This window comes from Elephantulus edwardii, unplaced genomic scaffold (genome assembly GCF_000299155.1).
Source record: "Elephantulus edwardii isolate Elephantulus edwardi_28Jun2011 unplaced genomic scaffold, EleEdw1.0 scaffold00254, whole genome shotgun sequence".
Lineage (NCBI taxonomy): Eukaryota > Metazoa > Chordata > Mammalia > Macroscelidea > Macroscelididae > Elephantulus > Elephantulus edwardii.
This window is the reverse complement of record NW_006400004.1, coordinates 3,661,014-3,672,020: the sequence shown is the minus strand read 5'-3', so window position 1 is coordinate 3,672,020 and position 11,007 is coordinate 3,661,014. Positions and strand designations below refer to the sequence as shown.

The following is an 11,007-nucleotide window of genomic DNA, read 5'->3' as shown; positions in this document are numbered from 1 at the left end:
ATGTTGATCTTGTATCCTGCTACTTTGCTGAATTGGTCAACTACGTCCAATAGTTTTCTTGCTGAGTCTTTAGGGTTTTCTAATGGAATACTAACTCTTAAAGGCACTAGCTGTCCACTAGCAGTCTGACTGCTCAGAGGTTGCTATATAGGAGAAAGAGGAAGCAAATCCACATGGAAAGGCTACACAGTGAGGACCTGCAATTATACGTAGGATATAGAAGATACAAGATAGAAAACACACAAGCTTTGTGTGGTTAGCCTCCAGCTAGCTCTTCCAGGCTTTCATCTCTCCATCTCCAACTATTACCTCTAACCATCATCATAAGAGAAATTTTGAGATTTTAAATACCCCAATCAATTCCTTCTCAAATTTCTGATCCAGAGAAAACAGAGATAGTTAGATTATGATTTTGGTTATACCAGAAGAACTCATTATTGTCTAGTTGATCTTAACTCATAGAAACCTCTCAGGTTCAGAGGCATAATTCTTTATAGAAGAGGAGATTGTATACTTTTTGGATGTGTGAGAAAAAAAATTATATTTAAAATTAGCCAGCTGGACTCAGTTTAGAAGATTCAAATTTTGTTGACAACATTCAAAGCATCATAGTTAGGAGCAAGTTGAACATAGGCTGTCTTCTCTCCATTAGGCCTAATCAAGGTGTTGTCCTTGGCCATATAAATATCTTAGAACTTCTTTGTAGCTTATTTAATTTGGTGCTTGTTGGCTTTGACATCTACAGTGAACACAAACGTGTTATCTTCTATCTTCTTCATGTGACTCAGTGGTCAGGGAAAACTTAATGATGACACAGTGATAAAGTATGTTTCTCCTGGGGACATTTGGGCTGCTTTCAGAGTCCCAGCATCTCAGGCCACGGGAAGATGTTGAATGATGGGCCAGGATCCTGTAGACTGTCTGTTGTGGCACAGCTATATGGCAACTGTGGGTGATGCAGGTTCAATACTGTGTCCTAGTTGGGGGGTCCACAAGAGAAAGCATCTAGCACTGAGGTCCCATGAGTTTATTTAAGCCTCTACTAGGGTGGGGCTTGTATTTCATCCTGATCTTCTCTCCTTAATACAATAAATACCTCAGTACAAAATAAGCAGTTAATGACTGACTAGGAAAGACATCTGAATGATAACTTTGTTGTTAGATGCTATTGAGTCGAGCACAATTCATAGTGCCCCTATCAGAACTCTGTTTCATTCTATGCCATCCTCACGCTTCCTGACACACAAGAGCCCATGCTGCAGTTACTGTGTCAATCCACCTGGTTGAGGGTCTTCCTCTCCTTTGCTGACCCAGCACCCTTCCCAGCATCATGTCCTCCTCCAAGGAATAGCACCTCCTAGCAACATGTCCAAAGTATGTGAAGTGAAGCCTCATCATTCTGGCCTCCAAAGAGCACTCTGGCTGCACCTTTTCCAAGACATGTCTGTTCTTTTGGCCATTTATGGGATGTTCAGTGCTCTTCTCCAACACCACAGGCCAAAGGCTTCTATTCTTTTCCTGTCATCCTTATTCATTGATCAGCTATCAGATGCATAGCTAGAAATCAGAAAGACCATGGCCTGAATCAGACACACTTTAGTCCTCAAACTGACTTCATTATTCCTCAAAATTTGGAAAGGTCCCTATCTGCAGATTTTCCTAGTGCAATGCATCTCCTTATTTCCTGACTGCTTGTACCAAAGATGTTAATTGTGGATCCAAGCAAGATGAAACTGTTGACAGTTTTCATCTCCTCTCCATACATCATGATGCTGTCTTTCAGTCCAGTGGTAAGAATCTTTGTTTTACTGACATTGAGATACAAGCCATACCAAAATTTGCATTCTTTGATCTTCTGCAGTAAGAGCTTCAAGTTCTCATAACTTTCAGAGAGCAAGTTTTTATTAAACTCCCTTCAGTCCTGATGCCACACTTCTCCTTATAGAGTCCAGCTTCTTGGATGGCCATATCGATCATAATAAATAATAGATAACATTGAAAAAAGAGAATTCCAAAATATTTGTATTCACCTGGAAACTACACAGTCCCCAAAATAGTTGTTTGTACTGAAAAAAAAGGGAGGAGGGTACTGCATAATTTAAAAATCAGGAAAGGTACATCAGTCTAGTACACTTTTACTATACATATTCAACCTATATCCCGAGTAAATCCTTAGAGAAAGTAGATTATATGAAGAAGACTGTGGCATCAGGGTTGGAGATTCATCAACAACCTGCAATATTTAAATGACACAAGTTTGCTAGCACGAAATGGGGAAGATGAAACAGAAGAAGATGAAACACTATAGCGTTCAGTATAAGGTAAATAAAAATCACCACAGCTGGTTCAGTAAGCAACACCACAACCACACACTCTTACTTGTCATTGCTATTGAGTTGATTTTGACTCATAGTGACTGACGCTCCATAGGGCTTCTGAGGCGGTGAATTGCAACAGGGGAGATTGTCCTTCTTCCTTCATTAGAGCTACTGGTGGATTGAAACACTTGAGGTGCACACCTTTTGGCTTATCAGTATAACTTGCTAAAGAGTACACCATTAGAGTGCTCTACCATCCTGAAAGATTGAAGTTGGCATTTCTGGATGTTTAAGGTTCATAATTCAAAACTGTCTTTTCTAGACAAAAGATTAACTGTTTCAGCATAAAGCTGAAGTAATTATTATATTAATGAAAAAAAATGCTATGCAGATGGGCGGGAATATGAATGGGAAATTTTAGCCTATCCACAAGGGTATTGGCTCTCTACCATTTCACAAGGGGATTAGCAATGGGATTGGCTAGTCTTGCCAATAAATGGAACAACTCTAGCCACAGAGACAGACCTTCTGGTGCCACTGAAGAGAAAGCAAGACAATGTAGGATGCCCTTCCTGCTTCAACCACACCTAGAGCAACAATACCTATGGCTAAATTGGAGGTTTGATGTGAGATGGGGCCTTGTGTGTGTTTCTGTGTGGTGTGGGAGGAGAGTCAATATTGGCAAGTCTGTGAACTACATTGGATAGCTGAGGGTGGAGAACCAACATTGGCAGGACTGAGAACTTTGCTGGACAACTGAGGGTGGGAAGCCAGTATTGGGAGGACTGATACTTGAGAACACCAAGTCATAAACCTCAAAGCTGAGCTGCTTGCATGCACATTTTGGTAGCTGTCCTGACTGTATTGTATTATTAATCTGTATTCTAACTTTACTTGTTTACCCAGTATGGTTATGTGTGGTTTGTGAGATATTGCTTCAGATTTTGGACCCAGGAAATTGGTAAGATTGGTGTTGACATGAGTAGAATGAGGTATGGAAGCTTGGGGAGGGGGGATAGAAATGTTTGACCTCATGGTCACTAGTTTTGTGTTATTGATGTTGTTGACAGAGACAGTTCCCTTTTGTGAAGTTGTTAAAGGTCAGATGTAGCCATCTCATTGATTTTATTTGTTGTTGTTGTTATGTGCCATCGAGTCATTTGCGACTCATAGCGACCCTATGTACAACAGCCCTAAACCCTGCTCTATCCTGTGCCAATCTCATTGCCTCCGACACACCCATCTCGATTACCCCAGTCACTGAATCAATCCACCTCATAGAGGGTCTTCCCCTCCTGCGCTGTCCCTCCACTCTGCCCAGCATGATGTCCCTCTCCAAAGACCTGTCTCTCCTTACAACATGTCCAAAGTATTTGGACTTTGATTTTATTTAATTTATTTATTTTATTGATTTAGTCCCGCAATCAATTCCCATGGAAATAGTATGCAGAAAATCAAACGATGTATTGCACTGGGCAGGTACGCTGTCAACGACCTCTTCAAAGTAGTAGAAATTACAAGGATGTCACTATAAAGGCTAAGGTGTCTGAGTCAAGTCATAATATTTGCAGTTGCTTTATATGCATGTGAAAATTCGAGAATGAATAAGGAAAACTGAAGAAGAATCAATGCCTTTGAATTGTGGTTTTAATAAGGACTAAATCATGGGCTACCAAAAAACTAAACAAATCTATCTTGGAAGAAATGCAGCCAGAATATTCCTTAGATGCAAGGATGGTAAAATTTCATCTCACATACTTTGTACTTATTATCAGGAGGGACTAGTCCTTGAACAAAGACATCATGCTTGGAAAAGATGAGTCAACAAAAAAGAGGAAGTTCTCAATAACACAAATTAATGAAGTGACTGCTATAATGCACTTAGGCTCAGCAAAAAATTTGAGGTGCAGGATAGGGCATGGTTTCTTCTGTTGTACACGGGGTTTCTGTGAGTTGGAGCTGACTTAAGTGCACATAACAGGATTGCTCGTTGTCATTTAATAATCCCACAAACCAATGAGATCAGCACAATTAATAAACTGAGATTAAAAATTATTAAGGAACCTGTCAAACATCATTTAAGTAGTAGTGACAATATCAGGGTTAAACCTAAGTTGGCCTGACCTTGCTCTTAACTACCATGCCATAGTCGTTTGAATACGCAACTTGTGGCATCTCAGTTTTCATCAAATATTTTTTTCCATAACTTTCCAGTACACATTGGCTGATTGCCATACTTTCAAACTTCTGTCTTTCTGCCATTTAAAAAACTGAGTTTAGAGGGCTCATGGAAATAATTTTTTTTAATTTTTATTCTAACTTTATAGTCATGTTAAATAACAACTATTGTGTTTGGAACCAAACCATAGCTGACCCTCCAGTAGATTTTAGAAGCTGAACACTTCCTCTATTTTGTTTAGAAACTCAAATTCATTGCCATCAAGTTAAAACTTGACTGAGAGTTGACCTTCCAGTGGCTTTTCAGAGGCTGTAAATGGCTCAGAAGGAGATTGTCTTTCTTTCTCCTATCAGATGCTGGTCAAGTCAAATAGGCTAATGTTAGGTTAGCAGCACAACTTCCTATGTACTACACCATTAGAACTCTATTTTGTTTAGAGATACAGCCAATAAGAAGGTGTACTTTAGAGTCTTTCCAAGATGAAATCAGCAACTTTCTGGAAACTGGAGAAAAGAACAATCCAGAAACTTCAGAGTCTCTAGGGTCTGGGGAGAAGAGCAAGGCTTGGATTAGGGCTGAATTTTAGAAACATAGTCACTTTATACCTCCATTCATTCTGGAAACATAATGTATGTACTCACAAGGAAGCCTGTTGGTCTTAAGCTCTACTTCCTACTTCAAAATTCTCAAAAGTAAGTGATGGTTTAGAACTTGTATAATCTGGCTCTGCTAGGATCTGCTGGCATGGCTTAGAATGCCAACAGGATTCCTGGAACCAATTCATTCCTTTAGATGTTGTTAGGATTTTGGTTCTGAACTAGCCATGTGACCACATCCCTAGATAAATTATTAATAGAAACATATTTCTGTGGACCCCTTGAAATTACTTTTTTGACACTGAGCCCTCAAACATGGGATGCAGTAAGCTACCTAAAGTTTAAAGTACAGACCAGAAACACTGACGTGAAAATGTGCCTCTATAGGGAACCACATGGCATAGGATAGGACGGGGTTCAGATCTGCTGCTCATAGAGTTGCTAGAACAACAACAACAACAGGGAGTCACAATGCTTTTAACTTTGTATTATAGTTATTTAATAAATAAAATACTATAATTAATTCATTTAAAACAACAAATACTGTTTGCAAAACTGTCCAAAAAAATGTAAATTTAAAAGCAAGCACTGCAAACTCATTCCAGTATGAAATAAAAGCAATTCAAAATTATCAGTATTAACAATACTGCTTGCTAGTATGAGGAAGAGAAAGTAAAATTTGTGCCAAGAATTTGTCCAGTCATGCAGAACTGAAGTCTGGGCTTGCAAATTAAGTCAGTTAATCAGGGTCAGAGGACAATAATAAAATAGGCCTTTGCAATGTGTAAAGGACATGTAAAAATTGGATGAACATGTAAAAACAACAAAAAAATCAAGATTGACAAGAGGTACACTGCAATGTGGGCTGGAGAGGGGGAGAGGGAAGAAAATTTGCAACAATGAGTGAATGAAAACCCAACTTTTCTGTAAATTTTTATTAAAATTACAACTAAAAAAATCCAGATTGATGTTCAAAAGATTTTGACATTAAATATGCTTTCTATACTATTAGTTAATCATTTGTTTTTTTTTAAGACAGTGAATAAATCTGTATTGAGCCGTTTGGTTTACAACACAGAATAAAAAGAAAATGTTTTCTTTAACCAGTATTTTACAGAGTCATAGTAAAATATTTTACAGGGATACATTTCTCAAAAATGAAGTGCAAGTAAACAGATTTCAACTTGACTCCTTGAAATCTGCCTTAAACAACAGTAACCAAGTAATGTTTTTCAATGCCTTTTTTTTTAACAAACAATAAATTTATCTCCAAATCCTGAATTATAAGCAAATTACAGTCCCCTCTATTTTGCTGCTTTACATAAGAATTTGACAAAGCCATGGTCACACAAGTCCCTTAAGACGCTTACCTGGCGACAATGGATCTGACGACTTCAATCTGATGGTATCTCAGCTGTTCCGCTGGGCCAGACAGCAGCCTCAGCCCCTCCCAAGCGCCTCCACCAAGGATGATCTCCACCCTCCACAGCAGAGCCTGATCTCAGCAGGAACCTCCCCCAGGGGCGCAGGCAGGTGTACACACAAAGAAGAGGGGTTTTTGTTCAGAGGCCCGGAGCATCCAGCCAGTGGGCTCAGGACAAGGTGTGGTTATCCACTCCCAGGGACAGCTCAGCTCAGAGCCCAAAGCACGCTGGGGTGCGGCGAGGGGTCATGGGTTCCCCTTGCTCTTTCCCACCAGGAGTGTAGATCTTTGTAGACCTGACACTGCACAGGGAGCTGCGCTTCTCCTGCTCCTGTCGCTGGGCTCACAGCTGCTCCTCCGCCAGCGCCATCTCCTCCTCCATGGCAGAGGCTTCTTCTTTGGCCCGACGGCGGTTCTCTTGTCGTGACTTGCCTGCCTGCTTCACGCTGTAAAAAATGGGACCCAGCTCAGCCAGCCACTCCCCGTCCACAGCCGTCACACACTGCATGTACTCCTTGGTGGTCATAACCAGTTCGTGATACACAATGTAGTCCGGGGTGTAGCCCATTCCAAAGAGGGAGCTGGTGGGGTACAAGTGGCAGGGCATCCCTGTCCGGACGTTGACGTACTCCCCAATTCCCTTGAGCTTGGCAGCTTGGTGGAAATAGGCAGCAGAGATGCACTTCCTGACGATGTCCCAGTCGGTGCCACACGAAGCCAGGCTCATGTGCTGCTGCACCATGATGTCCTTGAGCTGAGCCCGCACTTCCCTGACCTTCTGCATGGTTTTGGCATGGATGAAATGATAGTTACACCAGATGTTGGAGTAATTGTTATTCTTCCACTGCAGGTAGACATTCAGGTAAGTCAGATGATCACTCTCAGGGACAGCAAACTTCTCCCGGATTTGATCGCTCTCCTCCTCCCAGCCCTTGGGCCTGTAGAAGATGATGGGGACTGAGAGCATGGAGACAATGAGCAGGATCTCGGAGCTGCAGCCCATGTCACACGACACGATGAGCATCTTGGACAGGGCCGGGTCCAGCGGGAACTCCACCATCAGCCGCCCAGTGGAGGTCAGGCCGTCTGTGTTGGCCAGGGCCCCGAGGATCCACAGCTGGTACATGGAATTGAGCATGTTGTCCTCCAGCGGTGGGTCCATGAAGTGGAACTGCAGCAGGTCCTGCACCCCGAGGGACTTGAGCAGCAGCACCACGTTGGCCAGGTTGGTCCTCTGGATCTCGGGCACTGTGGTCAGCAGCTCATTCTTGTAGGCGCTCTGGGTGTAGAGTCTGAAGCACTGACCTGGGCCCGTCCTGCCAACTCGCCCTGAGCGCTGGTTAGCGTTGGCCTGGCTGATGGGGTAGATCTGCAGAGCATCCATGCCAATCCGTGGGTTGAACACCTTTAATTTGCAATAACCAGAGTCGATAACAAACATAATGCCATCAACAGTCAGTGATGTCTCGGCAATGTTAGTGGCAACAATGCACTTCCGAACACCATCTGGAGCCTTCTGGAAGATTTTGGCCTGGAGGTCGGAAGGCAGCTGGGAGTAGATGGGCAGCACAGCCAGGGCAGGCGTGTTCTCCAGTTCCTCCTGATGCTCCACAATCTGGTCTGAGGTCACCTCAATGTCCTGCTGGCCAGGCATGAAGATGAGGATGTCCCCGGGGGGCGTCCGACAAGTGCACCTGCAAGGACTGTTTTACCACCGCCTCCACGTAGTCCTCCTGTGGGGTCTTGCTGAAGAGAATGTCAACAGGGAAGGTGCGGCCAGGGATGTGGAAAATGGGGACATTCCCAAAAAAGGCAGCAAACTTCTCGGCATCCATGGTGGCGGATGTGACGATAAGTTTCATGTCTGAGCGTTGAGCCACCACCTCCCGGAGCAGCCCGAACAGCACATCGGTGTTGAGAGAGCGCTCGTGGGCCTCGTCCATGACGATGGCACTGTAGTGATCCAGGTCAGCTTCCCGCAGGGACTCTCGGCGCAGGATCCCGTCAGTCATGTATTTAATCAAAGTGTTTTCTGAGGTGCAGTCTTCAAATCGTATGGCATAACCCACCTCCTCGCCAAGGTTTCCCCCCATCTCTTCGCTGACTCTCTTGGCCACTGACATGGCAGCCACACGCTGGGGCTGGGTGCATCCGATCATCCCATAGTCCGTGTAACCATCTTCATGCAAGTACTGCGTCAGCTGAGTGGTCTTACCGCTTCCTGTCTCCCCAACCACAATCACAATGCTGTTATCTCTGATGATAGTGAGTAGCTCCTGCTGCACCACGAAGATAGGCAGGTACTGCCTCTGCTCCAGAATAGACTTCTTTTTGGCAAATTCACTGCTGGCTTCACTACTCTTCTTCATGTGATCTGCAAACTTCTGCTCCGTCCTGTAGTCCACTTTGCCATCTTCTGTCACAGCTTTATCCGGCTCTTCCTCTTTTTTGACACCCATAATGTCTCCCAGTTTGGTCCCTGCCAATTCCCAGTGTTTGTGCTGAGCCTTTTTGCGTTCTTTTTGCTCTCGGTGCTTCCGCAAGGTTTGACTGCCTTTTCGAGCAATAATGGCCAGGTCGGAGGTGGCGTCCTTGACGGGAATCACAGGTTCTGGCTGCTTGGTGAAGACGATGCGCCTGTCCAGGAAGGGAGGCACCAGGTTGTGAACCATCAGATGCACCTTGGCTGGTGAGCATTCGGTTGGTCTCCCAGCGCTCATTATCCTCATTGATCTGCCTACTCTGAGCTGAAATGCGCTTCTGCTTCTGTTTATGCAGATGCTGTTCCCGCCTCCTCACGTAGTCCTCACAAGAATAGGCCAGCGGGTTGTGGAACTCATCATAACCCTCATCCATCATGTACCAGTCCCGGTCAGCTTGCCTCTGGTAATCCTCCCACTGCTGCTGCTTCTCTTCTGTATCAAACGCAATTCCTTCCTCACCATCCTCACGCCGTCCTCTGCCCCTGGACAGACGCGGCGTGGAGCCCAGGTGTCTTCTGTCATCTGCCCACTAATTGTATTTGTAGGACGGGTTTGGTAGAGGGGTGTCATCTGAGTATTTACTCCTGACAGACCTATCTCGATCTCGAGTGGAAGACCGATTGGCTCCTCTCGGAGTCCAGATAGGAAGGCGAGGGGGAGGGTGACTCCCACTGGGAGTGCCTCGAGCTGCCGTAGCTGCTGTCCTCTTCCTCCCAGGTCGACCTTGAAGGGGTGGCAGCATCTTTGGGGCGATGCCACGGACTCTCTGGTTCGTTTTTCCTGCTGCTGTGCTCTGATGCGCCATCCCGCTCCGACCTGCTGCTGTGTCGACCTCTATCGCGTTCATCTCTGTCTCTCTTGCGGTCATAATCTCGATCCCGTGATTGTTCCTTCTTGCGATCCTTTTCTTCTTTGGACGAGGCATAGACACCATGCTCCCGTCGATCCCGCTCTCTCTGCCGACTCCGTTCCCAAAACTCTTCACTCACACCACCAGGATGGGACGGGGTCTCTACTCGAGCAGGTCGATAATGTCTGTCTTTCCGGCTGCCTCGGCCAGACCAGTCACCGTCTTCCTCTTCTGCATCCCTTTGGTCCTCTTTGCCCTCTTCCCAGTCTTTGTAGGAAGACACTCTGGACTTCTTCTTGTCCTTGCCATGATCTTTCTCCTCTCGCTCTCTCCTTTTCAGGGAGGCCAGCAAGTCCAATCCCAGCAAGGAAGGGCCGGGAGTGGGGGCCTTGAAGACATGCTGCTCCCTGGCTGCACTTTTGGTCTTGCAAATAAGACCACCAACCTGAGAGTCCACATCAGTGCCTTCTAATCGATGGATTAAAGCATCCTCGCTGGTATCCTCCATCACAGGCTCCAAGAGTTGAGTCCAGCTCTTCAGGTCCTGAGGTCCCAGATTCTGGGTTGCAGCAGCATTTCGCTTAAGAACACCCAACCACACAGGATCCTTTGAAAGCCGCCATTCCTATACCCATAATGCCTTACGCGGCCTTTCTATCCACCCGGAAATACAATCGAGAACAGCCCAAAAACCGCCGGTTCAATGCCTTGTTTTGTTTTATCATTGCTTAGATCAATCAATGTTCACTAATTCCACTTCAAAAATTAGTTTTGCGTTTGGTGGAATTTTGGCATCAGGTTGTCCTTTTTCCCCATAAGCCCATTCTGGTTCAATCTCTAGGTGAGCCTTTTCTCCCTCACTCACAGTCAAGAGTGCTTCATCACATCCTCTGATAACTTTACCAATTCCAACCTTAAAACTTAAAGGCTTGGCATTTTTCTTCTTTGAACTTGTTTGAATATTAGTATCAAAAACAGTACCATCCTATAGTGTTCCTGTATACCAACAATGAACAACATCTCCTTTTTTAGGAAAGTTGGTTTTATCTCCCTTTTTAAGAACAGATTTTGTATATTTTGGTGGGTCCTCTTCCAGAGTTTCTTCAGACTTGGTTTCTTTGGGTTTGTCATCATTAACTTTCACATTTTTCACCTGTT

The 11,007-nt window shown here is 44.6% G+C and overlaps 1 pseudogene; it reads right to left on the bottom strand.

Annotated features, from left to right (window-relative positions):
• Positions 1-6,727: 6,727 nt before the first annotated feature.
• Positions 6,728-10,357, bottom strand: LOC102851652 (annotated as a pseudogene).
• Positions 10,358-11,007: the final 650 nt, after the last annotated feature.